Source organism: Cupressus sempervirens, chromosome 3 (assembly GCF_028749045.1).
Source record: "Cupressus sempervirens isolate cs-2001-9-10 chromosome 3, ASM2874904v1, whole genome shotgun sequence".
NCBI lineage: Eukaryota > Viridiplantae > Streptophyta > Pinopsida > Cupressales > Cupressaceae > Cupressus > Cupressus sempervirens.
In genome coordinates, this window is record NC_143120.1 from 400,022,458 (window position 1) to 400,035,719 (window position 13,262).

A 13,262-nucleotide genomic window follows, 5' to 3' on the forward strand; every position below is an offset into this window, starting at 1 on the left:
GATAACTTGGCCTTAAAAGTAGATTCAATATTTTTAGGTTTGTAGTTGTCAAAGTTAGATAACTCAAATGCAATGAGTCTACCTATTATACTTTCAAAACTTAGATTGTTTCCTGGTATACATCTTAGCTCTTGTATTGTTGATACTCTAATAGCATAGATAGGGAGCAAAGTTCTTAAGAACTTACTATTAATAGTATCTTCATCCGGTTGACCACTCAAGCATCTTATTGCACTTACCACTTCCTTTATTCTTGCACCATACTAAGTAGCATTCTCATTTTCTTCCATTTTCATGTCATCAAACTTTCCTCCGAGACTTTCTCTTTTTTCTCTTTGTACATTCTGATCTCCTCCATAGATGTCTGATAGGGCTTTCCACATTTTGAATGGAGTGTGACATCCTTTGATATCATCAAATTCAGCATAGCTAAGTGCAAAGGCAATTTCCAGCATTGTCTGATTGTGTTCTTGCTTGTTTTTCATGTCTTCTGCAGTAGGAGCACCTGTTGGATCTACATGTTTAGTGATAATTGAATTTTGGGCATAATCTCCTATGGATCCAAGATGTAACTTCGTCAAACTTTTCCATACAAAAAATTTGTCTTTTTTGAGCTTGGGGACTTCTCTTTTTGGCATTTTGATCTTTTCTACTTGTAGTCCCTTTAAACTGAATCAGTAGTTAAGCTCTGATACCAATTGTTAGAATTCTTTAGAATAGCTGAGTGGGGGGGGGGATTAATCAGTTATTCAAGGTCCAAATGCCCTATTAATACTGTTTTACTACTTTTAATAAATCCATACACTTTTCATTCATCCAAACTTAAATCAATCATATAAGCAAGTTACAGTAAATCAACATGCAAAGATAAAACATGCAAGATCAACACATGACACAATGATTTAAGTGGAAACCCAATTTGGGAAAAACCACCAGTAACATGCTACTTGATTCTCACTCTTCTAAAGTGATGCCCTGTTAAAGGCTTACAACACACTGTTAAATGTGACCTTGATAGAGGATTTCACCAAACTGTTAAGAATGGGCTTGGTTAAAGGTCTTTAGAACATTCTCTTGGAATGTCACCCTGTTAAAGGATTTATCTTATGGCTATTAAACTAACCTAAGTCCATAGGATTTAAACTTACTATTACAATTGCTAGAAAGTAACGATAATGGTCTTTTGATTTGATATAACTTACAACATACTTTGCAGATTTCAAATCACACTTTCAATTCAATCCTTATGCTTGGCTTCAATCACTTCAGCTCAAACTACTTGTCTTCCTCTCAAGCTTCGTCTCCTTGAGTCTTCTTACTCATTCTGCCAATGCAATCATCCTTGTGGTCATCTATCCAAACAGAGTTCCCGTGCTTTCTTCTCCTTAGCACCTTCTTCAGTACTTCATACTTTTATGCTTGACCACCTCTCTCTCTCCTCTTTTTTTATTAACTTGTGTCTTCTTAAATAGAAAATTGATTTTCCTTTGCCACTCAATTCTCCCTCTCCAATTTTAGGGTTTCAAAATGGATTAGGTAGGATACAATGTATCTACCCCATATCTTGTTTTCTTCTAAAAAATTTTCTAGTTGTATCCTTAAAAATGTTCTACATGGTGTTCTGTGCCACCAGCTCATCATTCTTATCTTCCTTTTAATTCACATATTTCTAGATAACAGCCTTGTTGGCTTAGATCTAGTGAATCTTTGATTTCCAAAATAATGCAGCAACTCGGCATTTTTGAGTTACTGGTGCTCGACACCTCTGTGTTACTCAGCACCTATACCTACTCGGCACTTGGTTCTGCTCGACACTTGATTCTGCTTGGCACTTGATTCTACTCGGCACTTGGTTAACTCTGTGTCACTCGACATCTGAACTTTCTTGGCATCTGAAGTTTACTCGACATCTAATCTTGCTCACCATCTAAAATTTACTCGGCATTAACTAGCAATTTGCTCGGCTCTTACTAGCTTGCTCGGCTCCTTCTCTCTAATGAACTTAGTTGAGCTTTACAAAAGACTTAGCTAAAGCCTTAAATCTTTGATATGTTCTAGTGTGCCCATTCTTTGTATCTTATAGAATGTCATCAAATACACTTTTTCATCAATGGCTTAGCTGATTCTTTTACTTCGTTACAACATCATAACTTCAACCTTTCTCTAGGTGTTCTAGTTACATCTTATTGACTGTCTCCTCCTTGACAATCAACTAGTTGATAGTATTTGGATCACTAAAGCAATTGTCATTCTTGCAAGTAGCAAGTTTGACATCAATGACAAAACAATGATTGAGGAAATTCTTTACCAGTTCCATATATTATTCCAACAACTTTTCTTATGATCATTTCAATCATTTCCAACACATTTCACACCCCATCATGATCATTAGGTGAGAGTCTTTCACTGCAATCCATTTGGTGTCAATCTTCCACTGGGATTCATTTGGTATGAGTATTCATTTGTTTCTAACCCACATTATGATGCATAATGTCACATTGCAGCACACCAACGCTGCCACAATACTCTTTGTAAATGTTGGAGATAGACCTTTTGGACCTGAATTATGGAGATCCAATATCATTCATTAAAAAATATATTGAAGGAACCCTCTTCTTAAAGGAACAAGAAAGTGGTTCATTGTCCATCCATTTACTAGAGCTCTGTATTGAAAAAAATGGGTTTGTTCTTCATATAGAATATTGCACGGAACATCCTTTAAGGTAATTTGTAGTGAAGCACTCCTAAGCATCCTTGAGTTCACACACTTGTGAGTTGGATGGGAAGTCTAGAAAGGATACTTAGAATATTCAAGGTATTCTTTTATTTTCTTGCATTTATAGTTAGGCTTTGATACCATGTTGAGTAACATGGATCATTTTCTATAAATGTAATAACATTGCCAATGTTATTAATGATTTGAAAATGTAGATTTGGATCTGATATAAATATGAGAGGAGGAGACATGTCTCTATAGTTAATCATCATTATATTCATAATATAAATAACTATATTTATAACTCATCTTTAAGCATGTATGTAATGTATAAATATCCTATATATGTTATTATTATATAATAATATATAATGTATATTACATAAAAAATATATTACATTACATATAAAATATATAGGATATTTATCTTAAAGATGTTTTACCATCAAATAAATCTGACAGAAGCTACAACCTTAACAAAATGAATCATCACCTCATCACCAACTTCAAAAACATGATGTCTCTTAGACTTATCAACATTCACTGTATACTTTTGATTACTTTTTTCCAAGTTCAACTTCACTTCTTCATGAAAAGACTTCATAAAATCAGAAAATTCTTCCCCTTTTCTCTTCTCTTCACTAGCAACATCCCTCAAATTTGATATACCTCTAGGTTACACAATCTCAAAACATGTTTTTTCTGTACTCCTATTCACAAAATTATTATATGCAAACTCATCTTGTGCCAATACAATATCCCAATCACTTGGCTTATCTCCAAATAAACATCTTAAAAAATTGCCCAAGCTTCTATTTACAACCTTTGTCTTTCCATCTATTTGTAGATGGAATGTAGAACTAAATCTCAACTCAGTACCCATCTTCTTCCACAAAGTCCTCCAAAAGTAACCAAAAAACTTATAGTCTCTATTAGAAATAACACTTTTTGGGAATCCATGCAATCTAACAATATCTTTGAAGAAAATCTTAGCAATATGCAAAACATATCATGTCTTCTTACATGGTATGAAATTTTCCATCTTAGAAAATTTATCCAAAACAACAAATATGGAATCATACCCTCTTGCTATCTTAGGTAATATAAGAACAAAATTCATACTAATGTCACTCCAAGCTTTCTCAAGAAGAAAAATAGGTATATAAAAACTAGTATTCTAACTCACTCCTTTTGTAATTTGACAAATATCACAAATCCTTACAAAATTCTAAACATCATTATACATATTTTATTGATATAAGTTATCCTTAAGCAAAAGTAAACTCAATGTCTTATCAATTCCAAAATGTCCATCCAAACCACCACAATGTTTTTTGTTAATCAAATTAACTCTCATAGGACTTCTTGGTGTACACAACTAATTATCTTTGAACAATATGCTTTCTTGAATAAAATACTCATCATACTTACTTATTTGATCTGATAGATTTGGTGCTCCGCACTCTCTCCACACCTTAGAAAAATAGGGGTAATATCAAAAAATTCCTTCATTTCATCAAAACCAATAACTTTAACCTTCATTTTGATCATCAAAGAACATCTTATGCTCAATGCATTAACAACTCAATTAGTAACTCCACTCCTATGCTTGATCACAAATGTAAAAATCAGCAAGTATTCAACCCACTTCAGATGTCTTTGATTCAACTTATATTGACTTCCCAAATACTATAAAGCTTTATGATCAATATACTACATAAACTCCTTAGGAATCAAATAAAATCTCTACTTCTTCAAGGCTTTAACAATAGTATACAACTCTTGATCATACACATAATACTTCCTTTTAGCACATAGATATAGTGTAAATACCCTGTTGTATTATCCTTTTCATATGACTAATACAATAACCAATAGAAAACCAATTGAATGCCCAGAATAGATTGCCATTTCTATCATTTCAATTCACTTATCAGAAAGTACAATGTAAGCAAACTCAAAACCCCTGCATACTATTGGACCGACTGTATATGTACTCTTCTTGAAAGAAAACAAAAAATTACACAAGTCTCGGACCATCACAATGCCTTGAAAACTCATTTATATAGATATGAGTTGCAACAAGCAAAGGAAAAATGTGATTGAGAGGTGTCTAAGGAACAAAACATTACACAAAAGACAAAAAGGTCACAATAGAATGCTAGGTGTATCAAATATTCTTTTAGGTAGGCATGTTCATGTTACTGCTGTACTTATCAACTTTTGATTTGTCTCTCATTTTTTTAGATCCTCAGAATACGTGGCTGCTAGGCTAGCCAATGAGGGGTGATCTTGTGATGCCTTCATATTAGTTTGTTCATGTGGGTTTTGATTGCTTTCACCTTGAGTAGGCACTATTTCCTTTTCACTTTCTTCTTCCTTCAATTTTGGTGCTAATGTGTCAATGACCTACACCTCATCTTCCTGTTCCCTATCATTATCTAAACTGCCTTCCTCCAACTACTGGTTCGAAGGAATATCTGCCATCCATGTGTTAAACAATATGTCATCCGACCAGCTGAACCATAGGATATCATCTTGTTTCTTTAATATATAATCAGCCTCCTTGTCAAAACCAACAAATTCTTGCCTCAAAGAATCAAAAAATAACTAGACTTTAACCAATTCCTCTTTCGTGGTGGCCCACCAGACATGCCCCTTTTCATTAACAACTTTATTTATCCTTATGCAGAAAAGGTCATCTAGTTCTTTACTCCATTCATCCTTATTTTTCAATTGGTTCTTTCTATCCAAAGCACAAGGAAACAGATCAAATTTTTTATTCTTGTATTTATTCAAATAAGAAACAATTTTTAGTTGCAAAGCAACTCTCCTGTTATCAAAATCTGTCAAGTCATTAGCAATATCATATAATTTTTCAATATGGTCATTTGAAGACCTTATAACTGAATAACATGAAAGGGTGATTTCTTTTTCCCTTTTTCACCACTTGTTAACAATAGGCTTGAGGATTTCATCATGGGTTTTTATTTGCTCCTATATACTTATTACTCTTGCCAAGTGATCAAAAAACAAGCGCCATTCAATCTTATCTACCAAATACATTAGGGCCTTTCTAAGCTTATCCTCATATTGTGTATTTAACTCTACATCTAAAGCCCATAGCTTTTTTTTTTTCTTCAAAATCATCAGCTGTATAATATTTTGGCCTTTGAGGTGTGTCTGGTAGTTCTGCAAGGGGGTGGATTTAAAAGGTTCCATTGGAGGATAGGGGTATGTTATTCTTGGCCTTGTGGACTTCCCCATTACCTTGTTTTCAAGTTCAATTCTCGTTTTTACCTCCCTATTATAGGCCTCAAGAAATGTTTCATATTTACCCTGTAACTCAGACATGGCCTATTCCTCCTTCTTTGCAATATCCAAAAGAAACTTGGAAGATTCCACATTCCAAGATGCTGCCTGCAAATGTGAGGTATCAACAACTCTTCTCACAATTAAGCTTCCCATCAAGCCAGAGTCATCTAACTATGATGATGTGGCTCTAGATCCTCTTCTCAGTGACCAATTGACCAATGCAGCTTGATTTTCAACGAATGTAATGCCTTGAAAGTTCTCTTTATTCTGGTCTTGCAAATTCAATTTATTTGAAACAGAACTAAAAACTAAAACATCAACAATATCCCAATTTGGCAACAATAAAATGTTAGATGCCTTGACCATTTTCCTCCCTTCCTCAGGGCTTATATTCTGTAATTCTTTTATCATTTCTTCTTTAGTTTGGTTCTGAATAGAAGTTTCTTCCATTTTTGGATGCTCTATTTTCATCTTTTTACATTTCTCCTCAAAAATGTTCATTTTTTCCCTCCATGCAAACTATGAAAAGCCCTAGATTTAACAAAACTGTCATCAGTCAAAAATTTATGACTTGCCTGCTCTAACAAAGGGTCCAATTCCCTACTACTATAATCTGCTATAGTTAGATCCAAACTTGGGAGGGAAGGTTCTGGAGGGTTACCCTCATCTAATTTTGCTTGAGTAATAAAAATACCTCCCTCTGATCCAATCTGTTTGATTTGTTCACCAGTGAGATGTTCTTCTCCAATCCTCAGAGGGGACTAAGTGGGTGAATATTCCTCAACTTGAGGCCTTTCTTCTATTATTACCTTCTGCCTCTTAGGACTAGGCTCATCAGGTCTCTCCTCTTGGGCTATACTAGTGGATCCTTTTATTTGTTTTCCCTTATCTATATGAACCCTTTTATTCTTACTTATAGTAGACCCAGGCCTCTTTTGTACAATTATTTTACCATCTCCCACATTTGGGGTGAAAGCCAATCTCCTTATGACCTCTCTGACCTTATCAGGATAGGAATCAATAAAAATTTGTTTCTTTTCATTCATGACCTCCATTATTTTAGGGAAGGTATTCATGAGTTTACTTATTTTGTCAGCCTCTGTAACAACATTATCTAAAGGATCATATTTATTATCAAAACAATGAATGAATTCTAAGACCTGGAAATAAACTCTACACTTTTCCTTTTTAGTTTCTTGCTCCTGCAATGAGAATTCATTCCTACTTGATTCTATACCTCAACATCTGATTGAATAATCCCTTAGAATCACAAAAATGGGGATGAGAGATAGCCATCATATACTGCTCCAAAATTTTATGCAAAAAGAGCCATCCCCCTTTTTTAATCACAAATTGATGGTCCACTATACAGATAGGGAAAATTGCCCCTAATTGCCTTTTCAACAAAAAAACATTTCTTCAACTCCTCCTAACTGCCACAAAACTTTAGCCACTCCTACCTTCAAAGGTACTTGGTAAGGCAAAACATGAGGACTCCCTTTAAAACCATATATTCTAAAAATAGTAGAAATAGAGTAAGGGATGATATCTCCCCAATTATGTGAAATTTTCAAGTCATGGGGGTTATCCATAGGCCTAATGAGACTCATTAGTGCTTTAGGGATTTTGGGATTGTCACTCAATATAAGGCACCTCAGCTTAGAAGCAAAATATCTACCAAATCTAACAAAACTAACATTACTTGCATCCCAGGTCATATCTGCATTCCACAACTGGACTGGCAGTATTTTCCCATTCTCCTCTCTTTTTAGTTCCATCTCATTATCAAAATATGTCACTCCTTTGAACAAAAATATATGCATTAATAGAGAGTAGTTATCAAAAGTTTTTTCCACCTTGCCCTTCATAATCCCAACTAAACCAATGTGAATTTCTTTAGCCAAAAAGGAAGCAAAATAAAAAATAACATCTACACCGAAGGAAGCAATCTAAACCATCATGTACATGAAACCAATGGGCATAAGTTCTTGCTCATCTTCACCAAAAAATTGACATAAGGTCCTATATATCTCTATAGCCCAGGAAGTAAAAAGACTCTTCTTAAAAGGCTCTCTAGAGGCTGCAATAATTACTGGCAAAGTTCCTATTGTACTAATATGTGCCCTTAGTGCACCTCCCTTGATTACAACCTTCTTTTCTTTATATTCATTCTCTAATTCTAGCAGATTGATTGGCACATGGTAATCTGATAATGGTTCTAGGTGAAAAACCTCTCTAATTTCTTCAGGAGTAATCTAGACTAGAGGCACACCATCCTTTCTTCTTACAACCCTAATGGCTTGGTCATAATTCTTAGCAATGGCTTCAAGCAAATCATAATCCATGAAAACACTGGGGACTACTAACTTTCCCAAATCAAAATTCTAGACATTAGCATGCGAGGCAAACAACTTCCTTTTTGAAAACCACTTTTTAAATAGGATAAGACCAGTTTGAGTAGTTGTTGCATCCGTTACCCAATTCCTCTTGTCATATAGGCCATCCACAATTTTAAGCTTAAGGTTTAAGGAAATTAATTTTTTAACTTGTGTAGGCTCTACAGTAGACTCTAGGAGTTATTCTAATAAATCATCATGGACATTCCTATCCATATAGTTAATTTTCCCAAAAAATGGCTTCTTAGGAAGCATTTTGACAGTATTGAGAGAACTAGAATGCCAAAAGGTTATAGTATGAGTACTTACTTGACTTGCTAAACTTGTTCTTCTTTGAACCTCTGTAATTGATCTCAAACAACTGAGGAATAGTTTTTATGTTCTTATCAAGCTTAACACAACGAAATCAATAGGCTCTTATACTCATAAAATCTACAATCTTTTTTCACGTGGGACTAGAATTAATGAAAATATCCTATATTATACTCTATTTTTTCCACACGCGAAGCTTTCATTTATCATAAATGCACAGGACAAAAAAATAGAGTGGCATCGCATTTCCTTTTTTAAACTTATGGCATTTATCAATGAAAAATCATACGACCTGGGAATGACAACTAGGCTAACTCAACTTTCTTCCTAACACATTGGCAGTCAAACCAATGAATAACCTCCATCTGTACCTTTCCTTCAAGGTTGGCGCTTCAAATTGGGCCCATAGATGACGACGGACATGTGTCATCAACTCGCTAACTCGTTATACATAACTCTTGAGCACCTTTCCATAGCGAGCTAGCAATAACCACTGATCTTACTTTAATAATGTGGTAGATGATTGAAACAACCTTTAAGAACACAATGGTGGGTCCCTTTCTCATTAATTCGCTATACTTATTTATTGCACATCTTCTCATAGCGAGTTAACGAGCGTCGTCAATCTAGATTTGATCTTGCCGTCAGTAATTTACTGCAATAGTGGTGGGCCACCACTTGCCAACTCACTATACATAACTTCCAAGCACTTCTTCATAGAGAGCTAATGATGGCCTTTGATCTTGGCTTGATCTCATGATCATAAATCTTTGTACTTTATACACAGCAAGTTGGTCCATGATACTGTTGTCGCTGAGCTGGCTCAACACACTAGCACATATATATTTTTAAGTCTCTTGATGACATTACATGTCTTAGGCCTCACCATGTTTATGACTTTTAGGTGGGTCGCTATGTCGTTACTGGCAAAAAAAATAACAATCCAGCTAGTGACATGGCGAGCTCTGATGAATCAAAGTTTTTCGGCTCAAAGATATTTCAACAGGATGTCACCATGTAATTTGATCTGCACAACTTAGCCTTATCAGGTCACTCATTCGGGGCCCACCTTTGAGGATTTTTCAGTTACATTACCATTTTCTAAGCAATCGCTACATCACTACCAGCATAAAAACCACAAATCTGGCTAGCGATATGGTGAGTTCCGGTAAGCACTTTAAAAATAATGCCCAGAAAAAGAAACAACAAAAGAAAATAACCTGCATAGGGACAAAAGTGAAACGTGCAACATATCTTCCTCAGGGTCCTGAAAATTTCTTCTGATCTCAGAAAGATGTCATCTTTGGAAAATTTGAGCATTCGCTATATCGCCACCTGCAAGTCGCAAGTGTTTTCAGTTAGCAACTTGGTGAAATGGCAGATAAAATTAAACTTCGGTGACACCACTTGCAAATATTTCCACGTGCCTTTCTTAATGAAACTGACTAGTCAGGGACATAGTACATGGTCAATAGATCTACCCACCAACACATTTTGCAGCACCAGACTCCACTTTTCAGTATCACACATAATTCTCTGATGGTCACTACCTCGCTATGTGTAACATACGAGCATCTTTCCATAGCAAACATGTGACAACTGTAGATTCAAATCAGATCAGATGACAAGATTAAAACCCCTTTTTCAAAAGACTTAACAATGGTGATCAAGCAGGCAGGAAAAGAATATTCACTCCTTGTTGTTTGTTTTTTCTTTTTTTTAAAAAAATTTTTGCGTTAGGAAAAACTTAAAAGGACAAACCTAAGGCTTTTCACAGATTTTTCAAAGGTATCGAAATATACTATGGCAAAACCTAAAGCCCTATGAATTATCAAAAACTTCTCATTTGATTTTTTTTATGATCCTAAGAAAATTTGATTCGTAAAAAATCAGACCAACATATTTGATGTACTCATTAAAAGATACTTTGTCCCCAATTGAGGGATCATTTTTGTACAATTTAATGTGAATAGCACACAAATTGTATTGCACATTTATCTGCTAAATGTTGGGTATGTTGATTTGACATAATAAATTTCTTAGAGGATATAGAAACTTACTGACTATAAACAACATGTATGTTCTTAGAAAAAAATCGATACTCATTGTAAACAACAGGTATGGATTTAATGCATATTTCATGAGTTGTGGTTCATAAAAACCCATACTCATCAGCTTAAATTGTTTGTTTAATACCCAATGCATTGAGGTGATGCTTACAATTTGAATTCATAACAACTATTTCTCATCAACTTAAATTGTTTGTTTAGTACCCATTGCATTGACCTGACACATACAAGGTTGAAGTATTGCAACTTCCTAGAAGGTCTACCTACTCAATTCCATGATGATCCAACTTTCCTTGATCCTTGGTAGAATTATCCAAGAGCATCAAGGTCAAGGTTGAAGGCATGAGAAGACATTAAGGTCTCAAGATAAACAACATGACCATGTTAGAACAGTTGATGTAATAAGACCCTGTGAAAGTCCTTTTTGATATGTTTGTAATCATTTTAGTTTCATTTGAAAACATTAATTAACAAAAAACCATATGTGCAAATATAAACATTAATCACATGTCCAATTTATTTGTAGGTATATTTTCCTGTGAAGAAAGACCATGCCTGACAATATGAACCTAGAACAAAATAATGAGACAATGGCTACATTGTGGGCTCAATTCTGAAGAAAACCTAATAAATGTTATTGTCCTTGCAAAAAGTGTAAGGGCTTAAAGAATCAAAGAATTCTAATCACAACAGCCCAAAGTCATTGTAGGAAATATGGTTATGTTGAAGGGGGCCACAATTTTTGTCCATTGATGAATGTGGATTTCCTACTGGAGGAACATGGAGGTGTGAATATCTAAGATGAGGATAACACTCGCATGGAAGAAGATGATAATGTGCCAGAGGACATGATTGAAGAAGATGGTATTGAGGCAAGTGATGAAGAGGCTCACAATGATGGTACTAGCGAATCTGATAATAATGATGAAGATGGTCTTGATATACCTTTACTTGAGAAGGCACACGAGCCCTTATATGAAGGCTCCAAAACAACTCTACTGTCGGCTATAGTGTTGTTGGTGAACTTAAAGGTTATGAATAGTATATCCAATGTAGCAATGTCAAGTATGCTAAGGTATGTCATTTTTGTCATCGTCAATGTTAGCATACAATTACTATTCATTATATTAACAATGCATATTTGTTGTTGTAGGTTGATTAGTGAGTTTTTGTTACCACCATCAAATATTTTGCCTCGTTCGTACCAAGAATTATCTAACATTATGGATTAGATTGGAATGAAGTATCAGACAATACATGCATGTCCCAATGATCTCCCAATCATGGATTTGTTTGATGCTATGCATATTAGAAAGAATGTTACAGAGACACTACAGAAAATGTTGGATGGAAGGTGTGATAGAGAACAAATTGCAAAAATTTGTATTGACATTCATAAATCTAATCATGCACTAAAAGTTTTCATTGAATCAAATAGGAATGGAGACCACATAAATACAAGTGCCCTTCCTTGGTTATTAACAGAGCAACAAAGTGATGCATTAAAAGAAGTCATAAAAGAAAAAAAAATTCCAACAAGATTTGCTGCAAATATAAGCACTCTTCTATCAAAGAAAGGTGATTTTGGGCTAGGGTTGAAGACACATGATTGGCATACCTTCCTCAAGGTAAGTCATGTTTTGTATTTATAGTATGTTTGTAAGATTGAATGTAGTACTAGTTGTATTATTTAATAATATATTGAAATGATCATTTTTTAATGATTACAATTCATCCTACCTCTATCCCTTCCACAATAGTTTGACAATAGTACTAAACAAGTTATATATGATCTTGGAAAATACATGAGGTTAGAAGAGTGTTTTTTCAGATTTGTAGCCTTTTATTTGAAATCTATTGTATAATTTTATTTGAAATCTCCTCTATGTGTTTTTGCATGTTGAATCTCTTTTAGGTGGTTATCCTCTAAAGAAATTGATAAAAAAGATATAAAATATTGGAAGAGAAAAATTCCACAGCTTATGTGTGAAATGCAAAAGTGTTTACCTCCAACATTTTTCAATGCTCAAGAACACTACCTCATACATCAAGTTGAGGAGATTGAATTGTGTGGACCTGTACAAGCTAGATCAATGTGGATGGTTGAGAGGCACTTGAAATTTATGAAGGGCTTGCTTCAACAAAGAGCACATCCTGAGGGTTCTATGATAGAGGGATATATGATATACCAGACCATGGTGTATATCAATGAATATCTTCCAAAGTTTGCAGCAGGTATCCATGTAGATCGTATTTGGGATCCCTACTGTAATGACAAATTCAAAGTGGAATACCTGATAGGGAAATGTAGATTGAGGAGGGTGACAGGTAATTATAAGTTTTTTTTGGTAATTTAACAATTCCTATCCATCATCAATATATATAAGTTGTTTCTAATTGGTGTAATTATCTTCTTTATAATTGGTCGTGAGTGGGATGCACTACACTTGTACA